Source organism: Nymphaea colorata, chromosome 3 (assembly GCF_008831285.2).
Source record: "Nymphaea colorata isolate Beijing-Zhang1983 chromosome 3, ASM883128v2, whole genome shotgun sequence".
Classification (NCBI taxonomy): domain Eukaryota; kingdom Viridiplantae; phylum Streptophyta; class Magnoliopsida; order Nymphaeales; family Nymphaeaceae; genus Nymphaea; species Nymphaea colorata.
The window spans coordinates 6,881,508-6,899,491 of record NC_045140.1 but is presented as its reverse complement, the minus strand read 5'-3'; positions in this window follow the sequence as shown (position 1 = coordinate 6,899,491).

The window sequence follows — 17,984 nt, the reverse complement described above, 5'->3', positions numbered from 1 at the left end:
GAAGCAGAGCGCTGCAAGAGAAACGTCAGCACAGAAGACGTTCTTCAGTTAGAATTAGAGAAAGCAAGCAAATAAATTGAACGATTGAAAGAGACCGCTAAAAGAGCGCTAAGTCAGAAGGAGAGGATGTTGTTATATTTCGAATGATGAAGAAATCGGGTTTATTAACTGCATTAAGATATCAAAAAAGGAGATTGTGATCAAGGAAGAGTTGAACAATGAATTAAGGATTTATCTGGGGATATCCGGAAGAAGAAGCAAGAGAAACAGAAAACACAAGACCAGAAACGTTGACACATGGACTCTATGAAACAAACAAAGGCAGTTCTGTAAGGGAATCATTGGAGCTTGTCAGCATCGTGAATTTGCAGCTCAGGGGTAGATGATCGAAGGTTGAGAGGGAGTTGGAGGTAAAAAATGATTCAAACAAATATCTGAGGAAACAGTGAAGCGACAGAAATTGAGGAAGTCGAGCGATTGACAAGGATGTTGTGGAAGCCGCATCAGCAAAAACCCCTTTTGAGAAGGGAAGTTCGTCAAGCGAAAGAGATCACAAATTTTCTGAGAACAAAACAAGGTCACCCGATGAATCTGAATATGAGAGGGCATCGATTGATCAACACACAGTAGCATCTTAAGAAAGACGTCATTGGTCTTCATCAAACTGTTCCTACCAAAGGAAAGACTATTGGATGCAAAGCTATGAACCACATGCATCTCTCTCATCTCTTGCTCGCTCTCCCTCAACAATCTATTCTCAACACGGCAGCTACTGAAACTGAATGCAGGGGTCATGTGCTAGAAGCCAATGGAGCCGCTGGTGATAAAGGAGGTGAATGTAGCGCCCCCTCAGCAATGGGAGGTCTAAATCAAGATCACTTGCCGCACCGACATCACCTTCTCGACTCTTCCTTTCACTTTGAATTTTGAACCATAAACAAACTAAGATTCTGCAGACAAAAATTCACGGTTCATACCAACTATTGACTGGAAACGTACAAGTCTAGACAACAGGCACAGTGAGCACCAACAACGTAGATAACATGGAATGAAAGATATGATTGGATCTCAATGATAAGAACGCTGTAAAATATATATATAGTGAGCGTAGATAACATGGAATGAAAGATATGATTGGATCTCAATGATAAGAACGCTGTAAAATATATATATATATATATATATATATATATATATATATATATATATATATATATATATTCAGCTTCGAACATTTGCTTTTCCATGTTGTTAATAATAAAAGAAATGGCCTCAAGATAATTTGTTCAATGCAGTTGCAATAAAATAGTGCGGCGACCTCCAAGCAAGAAAAATACATTTATACAGTGGTTGAACAAGAAATTTTGGACTATGCCCCTCCAAAAATAAAATATTGCTCTAAAACATATACGCATAGAGAGGGATATTTCCACCACTGTTTAGATATATTTTTCGTGCTTGGATGCTTTGAAATGGGTGAACCCTTTCCTTTGTAAAACCCACTTCCACATCCAAATGAGCTGGTCATGAGCTGATAGTAGATTTAGAGCTCAAATATCAGGGAACAATACTTTTACATCCAAATAAGATAGTAGATTCTGAGCTTTGAACTTTTCTCCTTGCAAAACCCAGTTATAGATCCAAAATGACTTGTAAGATTTTTTGTCTGCTCTCAAAAACCTAACGTGGTCCATCTCCTTGGAACCGGTCATACTCCGAAAGCTTTGGCTCGTTGGTCTTAGATCTCAAAGCATTTCTAACATTTACAACCTCATCATGCAACTGCTATGCTGCCTCGAGATACTTGGGAATTCGTAAATACTTCTTGCAAGATTTATCAATTCAATATGAAGACCCGCCCATATAAATCTGTTTTTCCACTAGGGGCGGTTGAAAATTGTTTTTCCTATACTGATCTTGTGAAACCTACTTAGGGGGCAAGGCTGGGGGCAGCTTCCTCCATCTTAATTCCTATTCTTAACATCATGGAATCACTCCGTGATCATGATGCTTCGCACCAATTGGGCCATCCTTCCGCCGCTCGCCAATTGGGCCATAAATCCACTGAGGCATATTAAACTATATGAATTTGGATAGCATCTCTTCGTGATGATGACTATTATGTACTTGTTATAACTTACCTTTGGAAATTAATCATCTTATTCACCAGCATTTTCATGTTCACATCCATGTGTGGATGCAGGGTCGAATGCGCGATGAGTGCTTCAGAATTCACACATTGGAACCTCTGTACAAAGCATGAAGAAAAAAGATTGGATTCACCTGCTTAGCTTCCTAGTAAACAGTGTGCCTAAGGATAGGGGCCGGTCTGTGGTTCCGTTTTCAAACACGGGCTAACATTCATCTCTTGGATTTAAGTGAAATTTGGATGTAAATTAAATTAAAGCTACCAGATTAGTATCAGTGTGCAAACATACCTTGTGCCTTCCATCCAACCAGGGAAATGGTCATAATAAGTGCTGCTCTCAATTACTGTATGTTGGGTGTATGATCAAGACTAGTATATCCCCTCTTTTTTCTCCAATCAACGTCTCTCCCATGGTAAGTGTTAGGCCAGCAAACTTTGCTCTGTCCACAAATGTACATGAAGATTAATTCACAAACTACCTTACAGGCCCAGTTGTTGTTGTATGTACATACAACAAAAGTAACTGCAGTAACTTTTGTACCTTTGACGGCTAAGTTGTTTCATGGCATACCTTTCAGCCTTCATTGATCCGAAGTTACTCCAATCTCTTGGTCATGAGCTGCAACTCAATTCTATGTCAAGATTCGAGCTTCCAGCAAGTGTTTAACCCATTGGAAATGCCAATATCAAACCAGTTTCGGTTGCCTGCAACATATGCTTTAAACTACAACAAACATTATGCATTAAACCACAACAAACATAAAAATAAAAGGCATTATTTCGTTTTCAGTACATCAACAACACATTCCAAAGGATGCCTTCGACCAACTCAACAACCTCCTTTGGTTGTATTAAGTATTTTGTTTTTTCTAGAAATGTTGTCATTGAATGGTGAATGGCATCAGAGGTTCTTGCTTCGCCAACCACAACATGCATGGGCAGGCAACCAAGTTCACCCAGAATGTTAGGATCAAGTTCACGAATTCATGCAATAGTGCCCAACCTCTGCATAAAATGCTTGCTACATCAAGTGTTGGGAATTATTCTTGAAGAAAAAAAAAAGTATCACTGTTCACCTTCTAGTTCATGATCATGGCCCTTACCTGCAACAACAACAATTGGATAAGAATATCAAAAAATTCAAGACCAATAACAAATCTAAAAACAAGCTTTCCACGACATTCTGAAATAAGCCTTAGCTGTCTCATTTTCACGCCTAAAGAACTTACATTCTGATATAATTTTAGACCAACCTCAACCCACTTTCTCCTCCAATGTAGGTAAAACATCTCGGTTATGGGAAGGGGAAGAACTAGATTAAAAGCAATAGCCTCAATCGACGGAGAGCAGGTCGAACAGCTAGCCTTAAATGAGTGAAACAACATAAATAACATCAATGAGAAAAGATTCAATAATATCATATTTTTTCTCCAATGCACGATCTGATTTATAAATCAGGATAAACAAACACATATAAAATATTCATTAACTCTCAACTAACATGACACAAGAAGAAACAAGAAAGAACTGAATACTAACCTTGACCAAATTTATGAAAGACCCACTAGTCAAAGCAAAGGCATGGGTGGGTAGTTGGTGATGATGAAGAATAATTCCACCCCATTTTGCAAAACCATGTATTTCAAGCCAAGACAAATATTAGATGAAGCCAAGAACAAAACTCATGCAACTTCAAAGGATACATCTTTTCAAAAATGTCACAGTTCAAAGTTGATCGGTTCTTTTGAAAACACATAAGAGATCTAACATGATAGCCTCAACCCTAAGTCTACGTTATGTAATTGAAAAACATGTTGAAGACACTCAGTTAAGATGGAATAATGGGAAGGGTTCCCAAATGATCTACCTCTCAAATGGAAAATTTGTCACATTCAGCATAAGTGGACTAGGTTTGAGGAGTTTCATGACTTCAACTATTCCATGAACAACAGACTAGTGGTTTGTTAATGAAATGACAAACACCTTACAAGACCAAAGGGGATTGGTTAGTTCCTCTTATGCCTAAAAAACCTTGAAACATAACAAGAGATGTCAAGTTTTTACTTTGAAATAGTTCAAAATTATCAATTTAACCCATAAGCTTGAGTGCTCGTGTTATGAAAATAATATGTCATTCATTTACCGATAGTACCATACAAACATTAGGATTCATTTCGCATCAATGTTGTCGAACCTCCAAAAGGGATATCTTTCAATTTCCAAAATGTGAACATAAAGGAATCATCCTCGACATCTTAGGTAATCAAAAAGAGGAGCAGATATTGACCCCAAAATCGCACATCCACGAAAGATTGTCACATTCAATTCCTGCGAGTTCAGCCTTCATGTCTTTCATCTTTTGGCAAACATCTTTTTTTTCCCTACTTTTTTTTTGTTTTCCTTTCTTTGGCATTCTACTTTTTGCCTTTTAGATTTTTTTTCTTCAAGCCGACCTTCACCTTTAAGGGAATACCTCACCACCTCAAAGGCTACTACGAAGCGCCACCACTTTGGTAGTTATGTGTAGCTTTGTCACGTGTCCAACCTACTTCACCTTACGGGTTTTCGATGAGCCAAAGATTAATGAGTCATTATCTTCGCGAAATAGACATAAATCAGCTTTATGCCTACCCGGTACTCTTGATTACTGACTTAGAGGAACAACCACACAAGCCTCGAGCCCATCTCTCAACCCTCATTTTGCTACCTGCCAAGATCTTACAGAGCATTGTCGCTTCTCTCTTAGTATATTTCATGTTAAATCCTTGTAAATGTTTGAACACCAGAGTCAATAGCATTTCCTAGTCTCGACTTTCTCAGCTTCATAGGAGTTTTCCTTACTGTTCAAATCCAGGATTTTTCAGCTTTCCTCTTCCATTGATTGACAACAAAAACTTGAAATTTCCTCCTACTGAGGAAGATACTAAGAGTAAAGCAAAGACATATCGTTGTGAGAGAAGACATTTTTAAAATGTTTTTAGACAAAATTAAATAAAAAAAATCTTTTAAAAAAGTTCTTGACATCAAATGGTATATCACCAAGAGGAATGAACTCTACTTCCTAAAGAGACGGGTGAATGCAAAACAAGTTGCGTAGCCTAGGTAGAAGAACAAACTTCACCAACTTTCCCATAAAAGTATGATATTCTACAAAAAATGGTGGTTTAAAGGTGACGAGTTCTCATAAATGTATAAATGTTAGGTCATCAATTGATTGAAAGTTTTGCAAGAGGTTTTAAGTTAAGCTCTTCTCTTTCCTTGAATGAAGCCCAGGATAAACCAGTCCTATGCAGTGGCTTTTGTAAAATCATTAGAGAAATGATAATGACAGCTACGAGATTGGACACTGTTAGACTTTGAATGTAAGGTTGCTGCAGAAAGTGAAAGTAAAAAGTGTTCGGATATAGAACAAAGGCAGACTTTTCGAGTTCTCACAGGTTCATAAATCTGGGTTAAAAAGGCATGACAATGTAAAGAGATGATACCAAAACTAAGGATTTTTTTACTATACAGAAGTAGAGGATTTTAGAAAACCAAAATTCAGAATTTTTTGAACAATATTGGCATTTGTTTTGTATTTTTTTTATTCTGCCCAGTTTCTATACAATGTAGAACAGAATTCTCAAAAACAATGTTTCCTAATTAAACTATCAAAGATAGTAAAAATCACAAAAAATTCAGAAAACTATAATCACATGCAAGAAGATCAAAACGCAAAATGGTTGCACACAAGATGAATATACAACACTCCAAGTACACAGGGCAAGAATAGTACAAATAAAAGAAAATGTAAAGTACATTAGCAAAGAAATCAAACAATTGTCATTCTATAGAATTTATAGAAAACAAATTTCCTCTTCAAAGAACAAAGAAACTCACTTCTTGTAATGGACCATGAACCTTCATCATATTCCCAAAGGTTACTATGAAAATTAATTGGGGCTGCATTAAGGGGAAACATTTTTTGACAATAAGACTGTCTTAGACAAGTGCAATCCACCAATGAAGAAAGAAAGGAAGAAGAAAATGAAAAAAATGCATACCAGACAATGACTGCAAAAGCCTTTCTACAACAATGTGCTGTTTCATTGAGCCTTCCCTTTCCCACGACAAATTTGACCAGCCATCAACAAAATTAGGTCACAAGTCATAACTGCAAATACAAGAAAAGCAGAATTATAGGAAAGATCTAAATATGGTCCTCAAATTCTTCCCTAATATCTTCAACATGGCTTGTAGACTCAAAATTGATGATGGTAACATCCCACTTCAAACTTTGGAAAAGATTATTCCTCCGACGCAAAGAGCTCCAAACTTTGAACCATAAACAAACTAAGATTCTGCAGACAAAAATTCACAGTTCATACCAACTATTGATGCAAACGTACAAGTCTAGACAACAGGTACTAGACAACAGGCACAGTGAGCACCAACGTAGATAACATGGATAACTTGGACATGCAAATTAGTTACATGAATCACAAAGTGTCATACCAACAAATCAATAAATTTTTTACATGTCCATTTGCAAACAATATTATTCTATCATTGACAAGGGACAGACATATAAAAAGAGTTTGGCACCATCTAGCTCCCTCCTCACACCCTCAAACTATCCATTCGCAATTTTTTTCAAGATAGGCAACAACTTATCAACCGTCTGTCTATCTCTCTCTCTCTCTCGCCCTCTCTAAGGAGTGCTTGTTGTCAAAGACATTAAGGAATTCTTGCACTACATATGACTGCTTTCTATGTCTATTTTCCATTAACTAATAAAATTTAAAATACGTCTCTCCAACTCCCTGAGCTGTTACATCCAAATCATCTAAGTAGCTTTGCCAATCCAAGATCAAAGTCATAGACTAACAGCATGCTTGGAGGGTCTGAGGTGATCTACTTGATTACCTCTATGAATCAACTGGATAAGAGAGGATTAATCAAAAACATTAAGTTATCAATGCATTTCAACAACAGTTTTTTAACTGATGACCATGCTTTCAAATTTCAATGCCAGCTTGGGTATTAATATGTTTCCTTTCTAACTACGTTGCCAAAAGAGAAAATTGAGAAATTTCCTTTTTGGGGCTACATTTTGCCTGCAACCTGAAAAGTCCAAATTCGGTAATGTTTAATAACTGTCACACCTATTCATTCAATTGCCATTAATTATTGAATTTGATACAGGCAGCTGCGGTAAATCACAGTGTCAAGCTGCCGACAGTAATAAAATAAGGACACATTTTCCCTCTCCTAATGGTTAAATGGTGCTCAACTTACCTACTAGACAGCAATATGAATGGAAAATCCCCATAAGTTGCCGACACAATATTGAGAAATTGTACGCATTGGAAAACCGATGGCCAAAAGACAATGGTAACAACTACCCCTGCTCTCAGTAACAGTTTCCATACACGTAAAATCGTCATTGGAATATCTTTTTGGCATTTCTGTAAAACAAAAAACAGACACAGTTCTTTTAAAGGTATTGATTTCAAAGGTTTCATGTGTACAAGGTTGTTGGAGAGGAGTAAAGAACTTGGGCCTTGTCATTGTCCCAGATCATAACCATTAGCTCCAAAAATCAAGAACTCGGAAGGAAATTTTAGAAAAATGTGGACCAGTTTGGGCCTTTAGGATCTTGAATGTAAGAAAATATTGCATTTAAATATATGCCCCTCTTTGCATTTATGAGCCCGTTGAAAATTATGCATAGTGTCACTTTTAGGAAAGCAAGCTTAAACATCGGAAAATATTGGCCTAAAGGTCAGGTTTAGTTAAACAACAGGGAATAATTGTGGAAACAATTGCTGGATGAGGGGATAAGACTATGGGGATGGATGGATTTGAGAAATACGCCTGAACCATGAAACTTTTCACGAGCAAAAGGCAAGTACTATATCAAACGTACCACAACTTCCTTTAGCATAATTCCTGAGAATTTCAACTTGAGCTTTGTAAGTGCAGGTATTTGTGTGCAGAAGAGATGTTCAGCTCTGATATGACAAGTCCCTCCCTCTTGATGATAATATAAGGCACTAAGGCCTAAAAAACTCACAGATCTGAATTGAATAGTGAAACTATAATGAATGATACTTAAAAGTCGTTTAAAATGACACAGAGAAGAATCACCAACATATACTAAAAGAAAAACAAAAAGATACAACTTTTTGAAGGAGGGAGCAGTATGAGACCTGACCATAGCTTGGTCAGACTCTTTGACCAAGCTGATCTTGCACAATAATAAAAATTAGAAAAATACAATTACAAAAGGAATAAAAATGCCTACATATAATTACTTATATAGTCATATGTATATATATGTGAGACTACGGTGATATACGCACTTGTGCATATAGCTTTATAGATCATACACATACACATATAAATTGCATATACACAAAGAACCCTCTAATAGCTAGTGCCCCCACATGCCTTTTGTCCATTTTCTGCATTTAGATGTTTTTTTCAGAATAAACCTATTACCATTTCCTCCTAACTTTTTTTGAAACCACAAAAAAAAAAAAACCCTAAATAAAACCTCTAGTGTGCAACTCAACCAACCACAAGGTTGAGCCACAAACATCCAACAGTAGGCTGGAAAGACCAATAATACCTGAAGCACTTGAATCTGACACCCCAACTATAACCACAGCCGTCTAACATTACTTACAAGGCTAAAAAGCCATGCTTACAACATAAGATCAACACATTAATTGATCACTAAAGGTAAAAGGTAATCACATAAGTGAATATATGCATGCCCTTGTGTACAAGTATATTGTCATTGTACTTAGAGGTTTACAATTCATAACTTAATCCTAAATCCCTAGTTTCACTCACGAGGGTTGATAGACTACATTAGATCATATAACAACATATATCTAAATCAATTCCAGGCTCACATTTCAAAGTCCAACTAAGGCTCCTATAAAATATGTTGAAGTGTCACGTAATTAGTCTCCTATCAAATTCCAATATAAATCTATTCTTTTCTGAAATATCACCAGGCAAAAACTTAAATTATATGTGTATCTGAAATACTATTTCTGCATCCTAAGCGTACATACGAAAGGTCTAAGACAAGTCAAAAGATTGATCACTATCACTTTTTTGATGCATGGTAGAATAGAAGGTTAAGTCCGGCACTATGGTGTTGGAAGCATCTTAACGGTGGCATCATCAGAAAACCTTGAAAGTTAAAACCCTTCAAGCAACCCCTACCAACCCCTCTCGGATGCATGACAATAAAGTAAACTACCCCAGTTCTAAGTTTGTAACGTTTGAGGCTTTGATGCGCATCTCAGGGAATGATTGTTGGATATGACTCGCTGGCTGCCGACAACCAGTGGTAGATGGCGCCGGCCTGAAAATAACGAACAGAACCCAAGACCACAAATTTGAAGGCCCACCACAAATAATCAAGAAGCCGGGCTCAAGAGAGAGAGAGAGAGAGAGAGAGAGAGAGAGAGAGAGAGAGATTCCGGGCTTCGGGAAATTTGGGATCACACGGATCGATGTCAAGATCCTCTTCATGCGATCGTCGCCGCCCTCGATCGCCATTGTGAACTAATAGCATAGGTTGAAGCATTAAAAAGAAAAACAGAGTGTACATACACACTGACATTTCATCAACCAATTTGAGGGCTACCACGTTGAAGAGAACAAATTGTAACAGTTGATGGGGATTGCTTATTTCTTCTTGGATTTTGGTGAAAAAGGTTGTACTTTTGTTTTGTTTGCTTCTTATCTACTGCCCACCTCTTATCAAACATGTGAATTGGGTAGTTTGACTTCTACCTCCGTTTACATTCCCTCATCGCTCAAGAGACTTGCATCGCAGCATAAAGAAAACTATTATAGTTTGTATATATTTAAAGAAAACAAAAATGCTGGTGTAAATAGGATTTTATAAATGAGCTTAGTCTACAGTTTCATATTTGTATGAATTTTTAACACGCACACACGCACACACACACACACAGAGTCACCAAAATCATAAGAAAGGTAAAACATGCCCATTCTTGTCTTCAACAAAATCATCAACTAAATTTCTCCCAAAAAAAAAAAACGTGATATGCAAAATCCAACATAATACCTTCACATTGAGTTGGGCACAATGGTGAGTTCAAATATTCCAAGCTTCAGGATCAACTACGGTCTGTAGGCTGTGCACTACCATGTACCAAACTGATCAAACATTGAAAACAGAGTGGTAATACCAGAACTGAGTGTGTGTGTTAAGACAAACAGGTAGGACTAAAGTTTGTTATGATGCGACAAAATCAGTAGATCAAAACACACCAAACTCATAATTAGTCCTAATTATTCCGAACAGAGGAATTGGATAACCAGAAGATGTGCGTCACCGTACACAACCCAGAAAAGCTTATACTCTACCTTGGCTTATATACTTTTATTTGAAAGCTGATCTAAGCAGCGGTTGTTACTTGTTAGTATCTGTCCTGCCAAAGCCAATTTTCTTTTCTGGGCTTTTGAAAAAAAAAAAAAAACAGAGGCATTCACAGGCGATCTTCGTTGCCTCCTGGAGAGATTACCATTTTACGTAAAAGCACACGGAATTGCCAAAACCCATGCATGTGGTATACAGTTTTTGTCTATTTTTTGTATGTTGCTGTACAGAATTTTGTTGGAATAAATTTTTGGAGGCGATTCCTCTAAGAGGGTCCTTGCTTCAGCATATTCTCTGTGTTATACCTACTTCATTCTCTTCTCCAGTTTTTTTTTTCCTTTTGGGGTTTCAGAAATCCACATTCAATGCTATACTCTGTTGTGATGGGGATGTGGCGGCTTTGACAAGAACTCGAAATTCAAAGCCGTGATCTAACTTACATGGCCTGCCTATGAGCTTCGACATACTTTTAGGTATCACTGCAGGTGATTATATTAACCGTAACTTATGAAGGTCAATCAAACTGCGATTTATCACCAACATTTTTTTCGCAAAAGTTACTTGTGACATGACAGATTATGAGCCAATCGATCGAAATGGTCAAATTGTCAACTGTAGTACTCAAAACGAATTGAAGCTATTGGCCTTTCCGATAGAGCAATTGTGTTTGATTCACCATCTGCTAGGCCCACGGGATGCTCTCTGCTCTCGAGTCTTCTAGCTGGGCTTCTGCCTAAAGCAAGAAAGTATTCAAACCATTAGTCCCCCTCTATCTATAGAGGAGTATTGAGGTCTTCACACTTCGCTGGTTAAAGGATTTCAGAGAGTAAAGGGGAGCACACACATGAAAAATGCACAAGAGATTTTTACATGAGACCTACATTCATGAAGCTTTCTCAGTTATTTTATTCTTTCTCTCTTGATTGTTACAGACTTTACATTCTGTTTTTATACATTCTAAATAGTCATGGAAAGCACCAACGCCTTTTTCAACGTTAAAAGCTTTTCATTTTCTATTGGATCCACTATTAAATTTAATAAGGGAAGATTCATGTGTGTCATGGTAGGCTTCCTTACTTGACATTGAGCCTTATTTAGAAGCTTCAACTTCTTTCTACTTTGAAGAGAACCGTTGGACCTTCATTTTCGTTAACACCCATCATCAAGCTCATTGTGTCATTGATACAGTTGAGCTTGGTAACATTTAATTTTGGTACAATTACACCATGTGACTGCTTTAATAAAGGTTTTGTCAACATATCGGCAATCTGGTCCTTGGTTGAAATATATTGAATAGATAATTCTCCTTTTGTGAGCTTGTCTCTAATGAAATGAAGATCAATTTCAATATGCTTGCATCGAGAATGATATACTAGATGTGATACTAGATATGAAGATCCAACATTATCGCTAAAGAATTGGCTGCCTTGATGATTTTATTCCAAGTTTCACAACAAGAATTGAATCCAAATAATGTTTAGCTGTTGTGCTTCAAATGGCCTATATTCTGCTTTTGTGCTAGATCAGGGGACTCTATTTTGTTTCTTAGAACTTCATGAGACTAGGCTTTCTCCAAGAAAAACAGTGCATCCACTTGCATATTTTTCTATTTGGGCAACCGGCCTAGTTGGCATTACTATATGTTGAGATGTTCATATTCATGCAAGACTTTAGGCACAATCCATACTCAAAAGTCTGCTTTAGGTACCGCAAAATTCTTTTTGCTACTGCCGAATGGATGTCAGTGGGATTATGCATATACTAACAAACTTTATTAGCTGCAAAAGGGATATCTTGTCTTGTCATTGTAGCATCTTGCAGTGCTCCAAAAATGCTTCTGTATAGATTTGGATCATGGAAAGTAAATCCTGACTGTGCTGTCAAAGGAGGTGTATCAACCATGGTAGTGGATGTAGTTTTAGCTCCTACCATTTTTGCTTTCTTGAGTAACTCCAAAACATATTTTTGCTAAGATAAAATTAGACCATGTGATGTGTTCTTCACTTTAATCCCCAAAAAATAATGTAGATTGCTTAAGTCTTTGATTGTAAACTCTGATCTGAACGATTATATAAGTTTTTGAATATGTGAATTAGAACTCCTTGTCACTATGATATCATCTATGTAGATGAGGACATACATCACCACATTTGTTTCTCTATAGATAAATAATGAAGTGGCTGTTTTGGCTCCATGAAGTCCCATCTTAAGAAGAAGCATTTGGGTGAGAAAAATAGACTCTTAGGGCTTGTTTTAAGCCATAGAGAGCTTTATGTAATTTGCATACATGATTATGATAATTCTTGTCTTCAAATGCTGGTGGGTGACCCATATATACCTCTTCTTTCAACATACCATGAAGAAAAGCATTTTGGACGTCCAGTGAATTAATTTTCCACTTGTAACTCAAAGAAATAGTGAAAACTATTCTAATAGTTGTGGGTTTGACTAATGGACTAAACGTTTCATTGTAGTCAATCTCTTCTCCTTGACTATACCCTTTGGCTGCGAGTCTGACCCTATATCTTTCAATATAACCATTTACTTTTCTATTAACTTTGAACACTCATTTGCATCCAACAATATGTTTGGCATTAGCAATAGGGACAAGACTCAAAGTTTGGTTGTTGAAAATAGCTAAGTACTCATTTTTCATGGCCTCTTTCCAATGATCGCTAGCAAGGGCTTCTTGGAGAGTATTGGGTTTAATGTCAATAGTTGGACTGAGTGATGCAGATAGTATCAAGGGATCTCTTGTTGTAACATGGGTCTAATACTTTGCGTATTTGGTATTGGGTTTTACAATACCAACTTGAGATAGAGTTGTCATCCTATGTGTTCTAATAGGTTTGATTGTAGGTTGAATGGTTTTAGGCGCAATATCACTTTGGTGATCCTTGGTTGGAGTTTGGTTGACTAAGGGACTAGGGTGGTCTTGACTCTTATCTTGGTGGGACTCACTTGATGTTCTTCTATCACACTTCTATGATCTATGGTTCCACTAGCTTGAATTATATTGGGAACAACAAAGGGAACAAGTGGTGGTGGCTAATTACTAGAAACATGAGAAACATCTTGCTTTTCTTCCTTAAAGGGAAACATTGTTTAATAAAACAACATGACGTGAAATAAATATTTTCTTATTCTTTAAATTCATGCAACAGTAGCCCTTGTATTGAGGAGCATATCCAAGAAACATGCATCTTTCAGATCTAAAATCAAGCTTGTGATTCACATATAGTCACAAATAAGGATAGCATTCACAACAAAAAAACTTTAAGAAAATTATAATATGGGGTTCTTTGAAAAAGTTTATCCAATGGTGAAGAGTAGTCGATGAACTTTGGTGTGCATGAGATTAATAAGGTAAACAGTAGAACTAAAATCATGAAACCAATAATTTTTAGGAACACTTGCTTCAGCTAACAAAGATCACCAGTTTCAACAATATGCAGCCTTTCAGCATTTCCATTTTGTTTAGGGATGTGTGAGCAGCTCTTTTGGTGTCATATACCATTCTCATACAACAAGGCTTGTAAGCTAACATATTCTTCACCCCTTTCAGAATGTAGATACTTGATCTTGTGCCTTGTATGGCTTTCAGCAAGAGCTTTGAACGATTTGAAAGCAAATTTAACATCAGATTTTAACTTAAGCAAATAAGTCCATATGTACCTGGAAAAAGCATCAACGAAAATGACATAATAACAATAACCATTTGTACTCGTGATTGAGCAGAACCCCAGACATCAAAGTACACAATCTTAAGAGGTCTTTGTGCCTTGTAAGACATAGTATGAAAAGGAAGTTTATGGCTTTTTGTCTTATGACAAGCCTCACACAAAGAAGTAGTAAATAAGTCATTATAACATAAATCAAAATTATGTAGACCACACCTAACTATAGCAAAATCTGGATGGCCAAGTCTTTTGTGTCAAGTCTCCAATGGTGCCTTCTCGCTACTCGTGGCCTCTTTATTCTTGTTGGCAAAATTAATTTTGTAAAGGCCATTATGGCTGGTTCCTTGCTGCTGCACCTTCCTAGACTGATCCATGATGTAGCACACGTTAGGATGGAAATTAATATAGATATTATTGTCTCTACAAATGTTTTGTACAGAAACCAATTTTTTATTTGTGCTTGGAACATGCAAAATATCACTTAAAATCAAATCATTAGAGAGCATGGTTGAACAACAAAGAAGGCTCTTGATGCGAGCCAAACTCTGTCCCAGCCGACGATGGCCGAGTGAGTGGCTGAGGCCAGGCCAACGGCTCGTAACCAAGGCGTAAGCCTAGGCAATGCATGCCGAAAGCCGGCTGCCGAGCAAAAAATGTCAAGGCCAAAGGAAGGCGCGGCCCATCGCGAGGCCGAAGGAGGGCGCAAGCCGAAGAAAAGAAGTGCCGAACTGGCCGACAAGGCCAAAGCACACTCGGCCAGGAGAGGCCGAGTAAAGGAACATAATGAGAAGATCTCCCACGGCTCGAGGAGACCAGATGTAGCAAAGAAGAATTTGAGCTTAGGGAGGTTAACAGAGTACTTGGAGGTGCTACAGTAGGCGGAGCACCAAGCAACCAAGTACGGGCAGAGCATAGACAAACTTGAAGATGGGCACAGCACAGAGAAAGGACATAGATCCGATAGAGGTAAAGTCGAACCTAGTGTCGAGTCCTAACCCAAGTCAAACGGGGAAGTCTAGGCCCGAACCTAGACAAGTTACCCCTCGAGCTCACAAGGCCCGAGTCAAACTCGAACTCTCAGAAGTCTCGTCTCTTTTGCTTTGGTTTCTTGGCTTTAGTTGAGTCGTTTTGTTGTAAGTCTTTAGTGTCTCGGTTCATTCCTAGAACCAGTTCTAAGTGAGCTATATAAGCTCGTATGTAAGTTGTTTTCATTATGCAAAGTTGAATAGAAGAAGAAAGTTTGGTTCCTTGACTCTCTTCCCCGTGTGGGAATTTCTTTCTTCCTCTCGGCCCTTCATGGTGGTGACCAAAACAACAGCCTGTGGCTCTGGATGCTGAATCAAAGGCTGAATTTGTGCAAGGAGGCTGCCAGAATTCCTCCATTGTTGTATTCATCCTACACTCAATCCCCTAGCAGACTGCTTACCTTCTTCACGGTGCAATTTTTTCAATCCCGGAAGAGATTAGATGTTGGAAGAAGATCAAGGGAAGAGTTGGAGAAGATCGGTCTGTGGTTATGACCAACTAGTACTCAAGTAGAGACATCCGGCTGTTTGGAAATCAGGTTGGTATGCAAAGCATCTCTCGGTCCCTTCCTTCTCGAGCAGAACTTGAGGCTTGCAGAAATCGACCCTAGTAAGCTTCTTTACCTCTGCCAAAATTAGAGGAAAGGTTGCTGGAAAGGAAGATAGAAGCCACGGTCCTTGGACTATCTCTCACGATGACAAGCTTGAGGCGTTCATCGGAATTCACCGGTAGAAGGCCGGTCGAATTGCATTGAACACATCTGCGAATCAGCTTGAGAACTTGTCCACGACAACACCAATCGCCTCAATTTCAATTCTCAGATTGGTGTCTGAGTAAAGGAGATTCATCTCTGCTAGCCAACTTCCAATCCATGCAAAAAAAACCCACACTCGGCTAGGCAGAATCGAGGCAGAAAATTGGGTGGAAGTTTCAGATCAATTCTGAGCAAAATCCAGGCAGTTTTCACTCTCTCATTTGTTCAGTTAGGATCGCCCAGATCCTGGCTATCATCTGTCCAAGTTTCATCAAATTCGGACAAGAATCGAGTGAGATCCACCCTTCGGATGGAAATCACTTGCTGCCGCCGGAATTCTTCAATGCTGCCTCATGTCCGGCGAAACCCGATCGGTGCTCATCATTTGCGGGTATCCCTCAATTGCCCTTGGTATATTAATTACATAATCAAAGTTTGGTTTTATTACAAGGGGCAATTCAGTCTTTTGATCTTCCATCGAGTAAACACGAGAGGGCGAGCTGCCGAGCGTTACACCTTCGCTCGTCACCTTTCTTACCTCTTCCGCACCCTCTCATTAAAACGAGAGTTACAAAACTCTCAAGCACCATCAATCTCAGCCATCCATTGAACCACATGTCACCATCAAAAGCCCCAAGGCCACTCGCATATCACAACCTCCAAAGCAGGAAAGGAAGAATGAAGGTAAGTACCTCTAACTTACGCCAAGTGTCCCTTACCTCCACCCGTTGGACTCTCATCTTCCTCATAACCGTCCCTAAAACCAACCCACTAGCTTGAGCTTTGATTCTCAACTCGCCACTTAGCCTTTCCTTCATCATTACCCTCCAAACGCACATTACTCCAACTCCGTTGTGAATTAATTCACATTTACCTCACGCAAGACCCTTAGCTTCCTCTCTAGGTGTAACCGACCCATCTTCATCATTAACCATTCCCTCGTGTATTAACCCAAGCCATTACCAATTAACTCTCATTACTGCCCACCATAGACGCCATCATTTGAGCCATCCCTTAGGCTTTCCCAAGCCTAACCACCCCTAAACTTAGCCCAATTGACCAATCCTTGACCTACCCGAGCTCACTCCTCTCATACCGAGCTCATCCATTTCACCCGAAGACCTTAGCTAGGCTATCCACCTCCAAGCTCTAGACCGAGCTTTCATTCCCCAACCAGGCATCCATCATCTGAAGATCGGCCATCGTATGTGCTCAACTGTTCGTGATCCACTGCTCGAGATGGCGGTTCATGATCAACTTCTAGGTAACGCAACCTCAAGGCAGACGACACCTTTCCAGGCGTCAAACATTGTTGTATCACGTAATCAAAGGCATCAACCAGCTCTGGAGACGCTCTAGGCGACCTCGGCCAGGCGGGCCGAGCACTTTCTTCATTCGTTGCTGCGATGTCCGAGGGCAGCGCCTCGCTGTCGGGATTCACTCGGATCTACCCCTGCTGCTAGGCCGACTTCCTATCGGCCTAGTAAGTCTCTAAACATCCTATAGAACGGGGATTTGGGTGTTCATTGCTTTACAAACCAGGCTCATGCCTTAACATCCGTCGGCAGTTCCTCTGAGGCTCTCGGCCAAGGACACGTCTGCAGGATCGCTTGACCACCTACGGGCAGAGTGTGGTTTGGTCGTTCCCTAGGCATGTATGTGAATGGTTTGTTATGGTTGGATTGAGTGAGTTGTGAGAGTTCAAATGTATCACGCTTGATTTGTAAGGCCTTGAACTCTTAGCTTTGTAGTAGGTAGTAGACCTTGGGTGGGACAATCCTCACTTGTATCTTTACCCCGGGTTGATTTTGAGCTGGGTTCCTGTCCGGCGGGGTTGTTTTTGTAATTCCATCTTGTCTTTGCTTGAGTCTACGGCTCCCTCGAGAGATCTTGGGGAGGGGTCGACACTGGGTCATCGATTTTGCCGACGCCGGGTCTAGGGTCCCACCAGCTCTCTTATAGATT